Genomic DNA, 13861 nt, shown 5'->3' on the forward strand with positions numbered 1-13861 from the left:
TATTCAAGAGGGAAAGAAGAGTCTTTTCAATAAATTATACTGAAACAATTGGCTATATACATGTTAAAAAATGAAGTTGGACTCCTACTTCACACTATGTACAAAAAATAACTCAGAATGGATCAAAGACCTAAAAGTAAGAACCGAAACTCTTAGAAAGATACTATAGAAAAAGTGAAAAGACAATCCATAGAATAGGAGAAAATATTTGCAAATTTATATCTGATAAGGAAATTGCATCAAAATGCATAAAGAACTTTTATAACTCAACAATAAAAAGACAATAAAATCCAACTTAAAATAGGAAAAGCATCTGAACTGATATTTCTCCAGGAGATATACAAATGGGCAAGAAACAATCACAGAAGTAAATAAATTGATTTATAAGAAAGTTCACTACAGCAATATTTATTAATAGCCAAAAAAAAAAAAAAAAAAGGATACAACCTAGATGTCCAAAAATAGGAGAATAATGACATTAAATTACAGCAAATTAAAACATTGAAATATATCTCCTCAGGAGACGCGCGTGTTGTGAAGGCGTCACTAGCTAGGGTCTCTGGTGACCTGGACTGCAGTAGCGCCTATGGGGAGGGATGTTCCACGATTTCAGCAGTTAGTTTGGCTTGCAGCAGCTGGCTGCGAGTGACCTCCAGTCCAGCGGAGATGGGCAGCCAGAGGTAGAAGCTCCACCGGAGCAGGGCTCCAAGGCGGTGGTGGAGTGGGCCAAGGGGAAGTCACCGCAAGCCAGGGACCAGGAGCTCCTTCACCAGGCCAAAGGCCTCGGCAACTATTTAACTTTGCAACTGCCGCTACAAAAAAAATAAATAACTGAATCAGTTGCTGAAACGGCACAAACGATAAAGAAATCAGTAGAAGGAAAGATAGATGACATCATTGATAAGAGGATTATAGGATATTTTCAGAAGGAACAGAAAAAATTTATTGAGAAACAGCATACAAAAAAATAAGTTGCAGGTACCTGGATGGGTTGATAGTAATGATGAAGAAACAATTCAACAACAAATTTTGGCTTTATCAGCTGACAAGAGGAATTCCCTTCTTGATCCTCCAGCCGCTGTGCAGTTTCATTTTGACTTGGATCAGATGTACCCTGTCGCCGTGGTCATGCTCCAAGAGGACGAACTGCTAAACAGGATGAGATTCGCACTTGTTCCTAAACTCATGAAGGAAGAAGTATTTTGGAGGAACTACTGTTACCGCGTCTCCCTGACTAAGCAGCCGGCCAGCAGCAGGTCGCCAGAGGAGAGAAGAGGCACCGCTGCGCTGTCGCTGACAGAGGCAGTACGGCCCAAACGCCACCTGTCGTAATCAAATCTCAGCTTAAAACTCAAGAGGATGAAGAGGAGGTCTCTACCAGTCCAGTTGTTTCTGAGTTTGTCAGCAACGCCTTCGACACTCGTAACTTAGATCAGGAGGATCTGAGGAAAGAAATGGAGCAACTGGTGCTTGACAAAAAGGAGGCGACTGTATTAGAAGAGGACTCTGCAGACTGGGAAAAAGAAGTACAACAGGAACTTCAAGACTATAAAGCGTCAGAGAAACGAGATGAGAACTGGGATAGGGAAATAGAGAAACTGCTGCAGGAGGACCAATTAGCCATTTCCTGAAAAATAAGCATTATCCTTAACATTCTGTAACTGGCATTAAATTCTAGATGGCAACACTCGCTGAATCAGAAGGCACAGAAGAGTAGAACTATGAAATTCAAAATTATTCTTTTTTCAAGTTGAAACTTGCCTCTTCTTTTAAAAAAGTATATAGAATTGTTATTCTAATAAATTAAAAAAGGAATGTGTTATGTAATATTTCTTTAAAAGGAATCTAGTTAGAGATATTCTTATAGTCAGTATGGATATCTTAGCCACAGAAACATAAGTAAAATTTTAGAGCTCTGTTTTCCATGAGGTCAAAAATATATTCTTCAATTATGGTTTTCTCAATATTTGTACTCATTGCATTTTCATTGCTACATATATGTTAAAGTACTTTGTGGATTGATAACTATCACAATGACCAAATTATACCAAAGAACTTAAGAGAAAGCACCTTCAGAACTGTTTTCTTGGTATTTTTTTTTTTTTGAAACTCCATCTGAAAGCCAGAAGATAAAATAATTACATTGATTTGAATGTTATAAACATCGCACAATTTGACATTGAGAAATACTGTGCAAAAATATTCTTCTCTGGGGCCTTTTCTTTCTTTCTCATTTAACTATACCACATTTAATAATAGTGTTTTCCTAAATTTCACATGATGGATTTTGTAAGAAGCAGGGCCTCTCATCCTTTTTGTGTTAATGACCAGCGGAAGCCTGTTCACCTTAAAGTGTCTTGTTGTTTAAATCATCACCACATATAAATGTTTTAGCTTCGTTTGTCTTAATTAAACTGTCAGTCTTTATAAAATTGTGTTTCTCTGAGTACAACTTGCAGAACTTCATACAGTCCTACTTGTGTTCTGCTAAACTGTCAGGCCATGTTCATGGAAGATGGTTATTTGAAATGAACAGGGTGGCTTAATTTCCGAGGTGTTTGCTTCCCAAGCCTTTTATGTTTCTCAAGGAGGCTTTATATCTCTTTTTATTATTATTAAGTTTATTGGGATAACTAACATTGGTTAATAAAATTATATAATTTTCAAGTGTACATTATAATTTGACATTTGTATATTCTATTGTGTGTTTACCACCTAAAGTCCAGTTTCCTTCAGCTGCCATATATTTGATCCCCTTTACCCACTTCGCCCTCCCTCAATTCCCCTATATTTGACCCCCTTTACCCCGTCTAACTCCCCCCTTCTCCCCGACCCCTTACCTTCTGATAACCACTAGTCTATAGTCCATGTCCATGAGTCAAGAAGCCTTTATATCTTAAAGGTGAATAGAATTAAGACAGTTCTTTATAAGAAAGATGTACATAATTTTATCCTTGGCCCCACAAAAATTAGTCTCTGTGGTCCTCTGGCAAAGTTATAGTCAATGAGAAAACCGAGGGAATGTGAATCCAAGCGTTTATTATTACTCATGTTTGTAGTTCGGGATACACACATGAGAACGAGTCAGACTGTCTCACTAGGATCACTAGGGTTGTAGCAATAAACTCACGTGTTCTATGAAACCACTGACCTCATTATCAAGAGATTTCCACTGTGGTGCCATAGTTGCTGATTACTGAGTTTGGGTCCAGAGACTACGACTGGCAACTTCCGGAGTAATCTTCTTAAAGCGAAAGGTTTGTTTTCAAACAGTTTGCTGGAGGGAAAGAAGCACGTTAAATGTGTTTAAGTAGCTGAAAATCCTAGATTTAAGCAGATTAGAATGTGATAGTGCTTGACTCTTAGTATAAGCACTAAAATTGTTATTGATGAATGTTGAATAAATACAAAAAAAATTTTCAGAGAAAAGTCAGAAATTAAAATGACAATAGAAACATGTTATCATTGTTACTATCAGTTTTCCATGATATTGCATTTATAACTAACTGAATTGTGCATTGCCCTGTGAAAATAAAAGGATATAATAAGACTTTTTACACAGAAAAAAAAAACAACATCAACAACAACAGAACATTGAAATATGACATAGCCATTAAAAAGATGTAGAAATGCACTGTAGGGAGATAATTAAGCTCTAGAGCACTGATCTAGTCTGCTTGTGTTTGAATCTCAAGTCTAAAACTTACCAGATTTATGTTTTGGGCAAATTATTCAACATGTCTAAGCTTCAGTTTCTTCATCTGTATTTTTTTGCTTTAAGTAAAGGTGATTATGTATGTGAAGTGCTTAGTGCAAAGCATAGCACATAATGAATGCTAAAAAAAATTTGAAAAATTATAGTATGCCTTTATTAACATGTTGACATCTTTAAGATATAGTGTCAAGTAAAGAAGTAGGATATAAATGTATGCATAAAATATTCAACAGACTTTGAATAAATGGTTAGATAGAATGGGTGGGTAGATGAATGCATAGGATGGATAAATGGATTAATACAGAAATATGTAATGGAATATCATATTACTCCATGTCATTCCTTTAGTAGTGCAAGCCTTCCTGGTTTATTATTATCTCACAATTCTTAACTTTACATGTTCCGTTTTTGTGTTTTGCCTGGTTTTCTATTGGTGTGACAATACCAGAAACATTCCTGGATCGCAGAGAGAAGAGTCTACTTTATTTCTATTGAGGCACCATAGATAATACTACCACTACATTCCTGTCAGTGTTTTCCTTGGTGGAGGTAGCCTGATGTTTGTATGTGCTATAAGTATATCCTTATTCAACCTACTAGTTTTTTAAAATCCCCTCTATTTGACAATTAGTAATCAATTTCTTAATTAGCTTAAATCCACCTGGTTATTTTGCACCTAATAAGTCAGTTAATTCAATTCACATGGAGATTGTATTTTGTGCCATATTGCAGTCATTACTGACCATCATTGTGTGTGATGGTTGTATGTACAATGAAGACATGATAGCCAAGCAGAATTTTTATTCTCTGCTGTTTTGCACTCTATCAGATAAATGGGGAGTATGGTTAGCGTTTTTAATGTAGAAAGGGATTTACAACAGGCCTCCAAAGACCAAAACAGAAATTCGGAGTCTAGTGTAGATTATAAACAGGTTCACTGTTTATATTACGGCCTTTCAGATATGGCTGATGATGTGCAGTGTCGTTCATTTCAGACTCAAATTTTATTTGTTCAGTAGGAAATGGTGATATTATATTCTCTTATGTTGAAATAAAGATTGCTGAACGGTGAGATAGAGTTTCCAGAAATATGTCAAGAGTGAATTCCACATAATTATATTTCGCCGCCAAATCTCCTGGTGGGTACAGGGTTTGCAGAAAAGAAGGCAAATTTAAGATTTTATTTCTACAATCAACTTGAAGGACTTTTGGATAGAGACAAGTTTCTCTTCACCATTTAATATTAAGTTTGTTTCTTGATGGGGAAAATTCTTTAGAGAAATGGTAGTAAGTAGCTCTGGGCAGAGAATTTTAATGATTAAAATAAAATCTTTAAAAATTGGTTATGATTTTATGTAAACACTATTACATGTAAATCTCTCAATTATTCCAGAATCAGATACTTGAACCAGCGACCTTGATTGTTTAAAAAAAATCTCAATGTAATCGATATATCAAAATATTTAGATATGGGTTGAAATATATTGCAGCAGCTTAATAGTGTATATTTCATTTGGGAGTCTGAAAATACTGTTGCTGACTGACAAAATAATATTTCCTTAACCTATTCTGATTCAAAATTTGAGTGAAAGGAAATCTCAGCTTAATATTTTTGTTTACTACAGCTTAATTGAGATATAATTCACATATAATAAAATCCAGGCTTTTAGAGTATACAATTCAGTGGTATTTAGTATATAACGGAATTGTATAAACATCACCAATATCTAATTCTGGAATATTTTCAGCACCTGAAAAACAAACCTCATATCCATTAGTAGTCACACCCCATTTCCTCCTCCTTCAGCCCTTGTCTAGTTTGTTTTTCAATGTATTTGCCTCATCCGGACAATTCATATAAATGGGATCATACAATACATGACCTTTTGTGACTGGCTTCTTATGCTTAGCATAATGTTCTCAAGGCTCATTTGTGTTGTAGCATGTATCAGTACTTCATTCCTTTTTATTTCTGAATAATATCTCATTTTATAGACCTATATTTTGTTTATCCATTCATTAGTTGGTGGACATTTGGGTTGTTTTCATTTTTGAGCTGTTATGAATAAGGCTTCCATGAACATTGATATACAAGTTTTTGTATGGACTTAGTTTTCAATTCTTTGGGGTATATACCTAAGAGCAGAATGGCCTTGTCTTATAGTAAATCTTTATTTAACATTTTAAGGAACTGCAAAAATGTTTTCCAAAGTGGCTGCACCATTTTACAAACCTACCAGTAATGTATGCAGTTGCAACTTCTCCATATCTTCATCAACATTTGTTATTGTCTGTCATTTTTATTATAGCCATCCTATTGTGTGTAAAATGATATCTTATTGTGTTTTGATTTGCATTTCTCTAATGGCTAATGGTGTTGAGTATCATTTACTTTGAATTAATGTTTACTCGCATCCTTTACCCATTTTTTGATTGGGTTGTTTGTGTTTTAAATATTGAATTGTAAGAGTTCTTTAGATATTCTGGATATAGTCCTTTATCAGATATATGATTTATAAATATTTTCTCCCATCCTATGATTTCTCTTTTCACCTTTTTGATGGGATCCTTTGAAGCACAAGGGGTTTTTATTTAGATAAAATTCAATTTTTAATTTTTTTCTATTGTCACTTGTGCTTTTGGTGTCATATCTAAGAAACCATTGCCTGAATATAAGGTCACAAAGGTTTATGTTTTCTTCTAAAAGTGTATAATTTGAGCTCTTACATTTACGTTTTTGATCTACTTTGATCTAATTTTTGTGTATGTGTGAGGTAGGGGTTCAACTTTATTCTTTGTATATGGATAGCTAGCTGTCTCAGTACCATTTGTTGAAAGGACTATTCTTTCCCGTATTGAATTGTCTTGGCATCCTCATGAAAAATCAATTTGCTATAAATGCAAGAGTTTTTTTTCTGGACTCACAATTCTATTTTATCGATCTGTACGCTTATCCTTATGCCCGTACCACACTGTCTGTATTATTGTAGCTTTGTAGTACATTTTGAAATTGAGAATGTGATTCTACCAACTTTATTTGTCTTTGAAATCATTTTAGCTACTCTGGGTTTCTTGCAATTTTATATGAATTTTAGGATAAGCTTGCTAATTTCTGTAAAAAATGTCTTGACTTTTCTTAATTTACACTAATACCCAACAGTTTCTGGTCAGTAGACGGAACATAACTGAAGATGTTTCCCAGAAGGAGTTGTCATGGAGCTGGCCAGCTGCAAGCTCCAGGTGGTCAGTCCTGCGTAGAACAGGCCCTCAGCAGCATCTGGAAGAAAGAAAGCAGGCTTCAGTTCCTCGAGGAGAAGAGAGTTCACGAGATCTGAGTAGAATAGAAAGATCAGAGGCAAGAAATGCAAAACTCAAGGCCCGGAGATCTGCTAGAACAAAAAGCGATTGTACACACCAAGTAACCATGGCCAGAAGCACTGTGTGCTGACCATTGCACTATGTAAGCCTTCAGTGCAGAACAGTGATTACTATTATAATTACTTTGTCACAGAATCATCGATATAAATGGAAGTCATATTACTAGCTTGGCCCTTCCACCAAAGCCTATTTAGCCCATAATAATTATAATCAATATTTGAGAAGGATTTTCAGTTTGACAACCAATCATGTACACAATCTCACATGATCCTCATAACAACTTGCATAGTAGATTTAATTTCGAGTTGTTACAAACAGTCTATGATTTTTTTATTACATTTATTGGGGTGACATTGATTAATAAAGTTACATAGGTTTTGAGTGTACAATTCAATAATACATCATCTGCATATTACATTGTGTGTTCACCACCCAAAGTCAAATCTCCTTCTGTCATATATATCTGACCCCCTTTAGCCTTATTTGCCTCCTGAATTTCTTAATGACTATTTTAGACATTGGGGATAAAAAGATGAATAAGGGAAGTCCTTTTCCTTCAGAAATCAACTTAATATTGGAGATGCAAACAGTCTGATAATTGTATGTGTCAACTAGTATTAAAAGTGACACTAATGGACGTTGAGTCAAGTGCTCATGGGAATATAGAGGAAGAAGCTCCTAGTCTGACTAGGAATGTATGCTCAAGGTCACAAGGAGTACACAGAGGGATAAAAATTAAACCTAGATATGACAATAATATAACTTATTATATGTGAATATAACTTATCACCTGTTTTAGGGTTCTCCAGAGGAACAGAACCAAAAAGATTATCTATCATCTATCTATTTATCTATCGATTTACCTATCTATCATATTTCTTCTCTTTCTTTCTTTCTCTCTATCTCTCTTTCTCTCTCTCTCTCAGTAGATTTACTATGAAGAACTGGAACACACAACAATGAAGGTTGAGAATTCCCATAATCTGCCATCTTCAGGCTGGAGGTCCAGGAAAGCAAGTAGAGCAGTTCGAAGCCTGAAAGTCAAAGAGCTTTTGGTGTAGATTCCAGTCAGAGTCTGAAGGCCTGAGAACCAGGAGCTATAAGTGCAGGAAAAGAAGATTGATATCCCAGCTCAACAGGCAAGTAGACAGAGCTAATCCTCCATTCCTCTACCTTTTTGTTTTATTCCAAACAAATTCTAATTAATAGAAGTCCAAATTCTGTTCTAATCATCTATTGGTGTGTAACAAAGAATTCCAAACTTAGTAGGGTAAAATAACTATTTTATAATGTTCATTGACCTGTGAAATAGAAATTCTAAGGCCGAGCGGGGAAAGCTATGACTACTCCATAACATCTTGGGCCTCACCTAGAAGACTGTAGAAATCTAGAAATGGCTGTGAGTGACTCAAATGCCAGAAGATTTCAATCATCTAAAGTTTTCTTCACTTACATTCTAGTGCCAGGATGACTCTAAGGCTGGGGTCAACTGAGATTGTGGATAGGATGACCTACATGTGCCCTCTCAATGTGGATTAAGATTCCCATAATATGGTGGTTGAGTGGAGGGAATGCCCATAATATGGTGGTTGAGTTCCTAGAGGGAATGCCCAATTTGGACGCATCTAGAGAGTGATTATTCCAGGAAAACCTGTAGAAAGCCACACAATTCTTATGATATAGTTTTAGAAGCCCTGCTATAATCCCTTGGCCAATGTGGTCATAAGTCCACCCAGATTTACAGAGAGGAGACATATACATCATGTCGCAATTGGAGTAGTTTCAAATAACTTGTGGACATATTTTAAAACCCCTAGAACATGTTTGGAGAATTACAAATAGTATCAGAAGGTAAAATGCCACAGAGGGATGCAGCTGAACAAGAAAGCAAGGTCATATACTGTCAGGCATTATTAACCTTGAAACTCCGGAGCTGAGATTTTGTCCTGTATATAATCACACTAATTATCAACATTACTATAGGAAAGAAGAATCGTTTAAGAGTTTTACGTAGTAAAATAATCTCAATATTCTAGCACACTATTCTAGCCCAAATACTGACACACGGCAGGCTTTGGAGTAGATATTTTTGGCTGCAAGTAATAGAAAATAAAATTCAAACTGGTTTTAAAAATAAAGGTAACTTATTGGTTCACATAACAAAATTCCTAGGCATGGCCTGAGCCACTTTCTTATCATTAGGGCTCTGGCTTTATTTCTCTGTGATTCTCTTTGCTCTGCTCTCCTCTCTGTGTTTGCTTTATCCTCAGACTACATTTCCTCGTGGACGAAATATAACTATTACAATTCTAGGCTCTTGTATCTGCATGTACACCACATAGAGGAAGAGAGGAAAACTTCATCCTAACATTCCAAGTTGAAATTAATATCCACTCTAATTGGCAAGCTTCGGTCAAATGCCACACAGGAACTAACTTTTGTGTCAAAGAAGATGGAGTAGTCTAGATCACGTGGTTCATATGTAGAATCACATAGATTTCAAAGAGGTTTTGAGAAAGGAGAAAAAAGGAAATGAATGTCAATGAGTAAACAGCAATGAAAAAGTCAGCCTTGACTACATGTTTGCTGGATAGATAAATAATTTCCAGCATTAATCATATTTGTGACATCATATAATCTCTCTGGTACAAGGATAAGGGAGGTAGATGAGACTAAGACTAGAGGCAGTGAAATTGGTAAAGAGGATATTGCAATAGAAGTGATGTCCAGAAGAAGGGGGAGTGAGTGAGTGAGTGAGCGAGTGATTATAACACTTTTGAGTTTATACTTCCTTGATGTTGTAACAGAGCCTTTGGTGTGTGCCGTTTCTCCCTAATAATTTTTAAACTTTCCCATGATCTCAGCTCTCTCTCCAGCACAACCATACAACTCATTCCTATCCATTTTCTGGCTACCACTTTTCTTATAAAAACAATTCCCTCTGAAGTCAGTGACAACCTTCAGTTTGCCAAATTCAGTGGGCATTTTACAGACCTGTTATTATGGGACTGCCTGCTGTGTCTAAAATTCTCTAAAAGTACTAAAACTGGCTAGGCCCTGGAAGTCTGTAGGACCTGCTCTTCTAATTCCTATAACTTTCCCTTTTTCATTCTAATTTCTTTGTCCTGCCCCAGAGCCTTAATTATGAGTGTTGTTCAGAGACCTCTCTCGGTCTGCCTGCTTTTCTGACTCTAGACCAGCACCGCTGGGAACAGCAGCCATGGGCACAGGTGACTCTTGAGCATTTACAATGTTCTAGTCCAAACTGAGATGTGCTCTAAGTAGAAAATACACTCCAAATTTCAAAAACTTAGTACAGAAAAAGAAAGTAAATTATCTCATTAATTTTCTATATTGAATACATAGTGAAACACTAAGATTCTGTACATGTTATATTAAATAAAATATATATTATCAAAGTTTCAAAATTTTTAATTATATGTGTAGCTTGCATTGTATTTCTACTGGACAGTGATAATCCAGACACTCTCCCTGAGAGATCTCATTCAGTATCATAAATTTTCTCAAAACTCTGTGACTCTAATATCCCTTCTCTCTAACTTTCACATTCATATATTCACCTGTTGGCTTGGCATTTCCATATGGATATTAAATAATGACAGCAGACATTTATTTATGGCTTTCTATGTGCCAGGCACCATTATAAATATTTTTCATGTGTTAACTCACTTATAATCCACAAAAACTTTATGAGGTGGGTACTATTATTATTCTCTATTTTACAGATGAGGAAATTGAAGCACGGAGAAGTTAAGATGTATGTCCAAGTCCTTACATCAGGTAAGTGGTGAATCCCAGATGCAAATACAGGCAGTTTTGCCTCCAGAGCCTCTTCTCTCTCTAAGCATTATATTACTATATGGCCTCCAGAAATCCCTGCAAATCTCTAACTCCACATATTTACACTAATGTGTCTCCTTGTCCTCTGTTTCCACTTCTAGTTGAGCTTGGCCAACAAGCGATCCCAGCAGGAGATCAGAAGGAGAGCCCAGAGTGAGTTCACAGTGTTTAGCTCCCCTCCTTCACCTCCCTACAGGGCTGCAGAGAACTGGCTGCTTCCCTTATTCCTTGACTGAGGTCACAGTTGTCAGACAGCTGTCTGTCTCTACGTTCCAATAGCCTTTCCTTCCAGGTCTTGGGTTGATCACGGCATTTCTTCTCCTACTCCACTATTATTCGTCCTAAGGGGCTACCTTATTCCTCATGGTTTCTCTATACCCTCTCCACATGTTTATAAATAACTATTTACTAAATTCTCTTCAAATTGTCCAACCTGAGTGTGATTTCTCTTTCTTGTGGGGACCCTGAACAAGACATGCATGCTTCTTTTTCTATATATTTTAATTCAGTTCATGGGACCATAAATACTCAGTCACCTAAACTAAAACCTGGGAGTCATGCTCCATTTTATTCTCTCCTCACCCTCTCCCTAACTCCCACATCTAATCTCTATTAAGTCTTGTTAATTTTGCCTCCTAATGGCACTGTATTCTTTAGGCTCTCATCATCTCTCCCTACTTTGTGGTATGAGTCCCCATTGAATCCCACTCAAACTCATCATCAATAACACAGCCAAAATGAACTCTCTAACATGAAAATCTCAGCAGGACTGTCCCTCATTTAAAACTCTTTCACACACCTCCATGCCACCAACAAGACCTACTTCCTCTGTAAGACCACATCCCATCAATCTCTGCCTTACAATTTATGCAACAAAAGCGGCAGACTCTCTGGGGTTCCAAGTTCATACCACCAACATGTTGTTTCTCATCTCTGTGCCTTTGCACTTTACTTCCACTCACCATCTCCACCACCACTCCCACTGTCAGCCTGGCCAACTCCTGCTCATCCTACACCACTCTGTTTAGGGAGATAACTGAAGACTTCCAAAGAGCATGTCTCACATGTGCATTCACATGGCTTATTCTGGGTAAGGGCTCCCTTTCAGTGGTGTGTTCATGCCTCTCAATTGTACTTACCATACTGTCTTTTCATTACATTTTTTGTATGTCATTTCCCCCTGAAGGGTGACAGAATATGCCACCTCAAAATATACCACTTTGGCATAAGGATTATTTTGAGCTAAAAAAAAGTCAATAAACAACAAATGCAAGGAAAGCACTATGACCTATCCTTTTCTTCCTGAAAGAAGAAAATAAAACTCCCATTTGGCTTTTTCACAATGGGTTTGCCACCAGAACACAGATGTCATGAAAACCACCACTGAATCTAAGCCAAAATGGGAAAGGAAAGGACTCATATCAACATCATCATCATTGGACATGTAAATTCAGGCAAGTCTACCACTATTGGCCATCTGACCTACAAATGTAGTGGGTTCGACAAAAGAACCACTGGAAATTTTGAGAAGGAGGCTGCTGAGATGGGAAAGGGCTCTTTCAAGTATGCCTGGGTCTTGGATAAATTGAAACCTGCACATGAGCGTGGTATTACCACTGATATTCCCCGAGACCAGCAAGTATTATGTGACCATCACTGATCCCCAAGACATAGAGACTATCAAAAACATGGTTACAGTCACATCTCAGGCTGACTGTGCTGTCCTGATTGTTGCTGCTGGTGTTGGTGAATTTGAAGCAGGTATCTCCAAGAATGGCAGACCTGTGAGTATGCCCTTCTGGTCCACATACTTGAGTGTGAAACAACTAATACTTGGTTTTAGCAAAATGGATTCCACTGAGCCACCCTACAGCCAGAAGAGATATGAGAAAATCATGAAGGAAGTCAGCGCCTGCATTAAGAAAATTGGCTACGACCCTGACATAGTGTAGGATTTGTACCAATTTTTGGTTGAAATGATGATAAGTGCTAATATGCCTTGGTTCAAGGGATGGAAAGTCACCCATAAAGTTGGCAATGCCAGTGGAAGCACACTGCTTAAAGCTATGGATTATATCCTGCCACCAACTCATCCAACTGACAAGCCATTGTGTCCACCCGTCCAGGATATCTACAAAATTGTGGTACTGGTACTGTCCCTGTGGGCTGAGTGGAAACTGGTTCTCAAACCCAGCATGGTGGTCACCTTTGCTCCAGTCAACATTACGACTGAAGTAAAGTCTGTTGAAATGCACCGTGAAGCTTTGAGTGCAGCTCTTCCTGGGGACAATGTGGGCTTCAAGGTCAAAAATGTGTCTGTCAAAGATGTTCGTCATGCTGATGCGTCTGGCGACAGCAAAAATGACCCACCAGTGGAAACAGCTGGCTTTACAGCTCAGGTGATTACCCTGAAACACACCTGTGCTGGATTGTCACACATTGCTTGCAAATTTTCTAAGCTGAAGGAGATTGATCGTCATTTGGGGAAAAAGTGGGAAGATGCCCCCAAGTTTTTTTAAATCTGGCGATGCTGCCATTGTTGATATGGTTCCTGGCAAGCCCATGTGTGTTGAGAGCTTCTCTGATTATCCTCCGCTTCGCCGTTTTGCTGTTCGTGACATGAGACAGTTGCTGGGGTGTCATCAAACGGTGGACAAAAAGACAGGTGGAGCTGGCAAAGTCACCAAATCTCAGATGGCTAAATGAGTATTATCCCCAATACCTGCCACTCCAGTCTTAATCAGTGGTGGAAGAACAATCTCAGAACTGTTTGTCTCAATTGGTCATTTAAGTTTAATAGCAAAAGACGAGTTAATGATTAAAATGCACAGTAAAATCTTCAGAAGGAAAGGAGAATGTTTTATGGACCATTTGGTTTTGTGTGTGTGTGTGTGTGTGTGTGTGTGT

The 13861-nt window shown here is 37.4% G+C and overlaps 2 pseudogenes; both read left to right on the forward strand.

Moving 5' to 3' along the window:
* Positions 1–596: 596 nt before the first annotated feature.
* LOC102882661 lies at positions 597–1631 on the forward strand (annotated as a pseudogene).
* A 10722-nt stretch (positions 1632–12353) lies between these two features.
* LOC102882916 lies at positions 12354–13660 on the forward strand (annotated as a pseudogene).
* Positions 13661–13861: the final 201 nt, after the last annotated feature.

Source organism: Pteropus alecto, unplaced genomic scaffold (genome assembly GCF_000325575.1).
Source record: "Pteropus alecto unplaced genomic scaffold, ASM32557v1 scaffold95, whole genome shotgun sequence".
Lineage (NCBI taxonomy): Eukaryota > Metazoa > Chordata > Mammalia > Chiroptera > Pteropodidae > Pteropus > Pteropus alecto.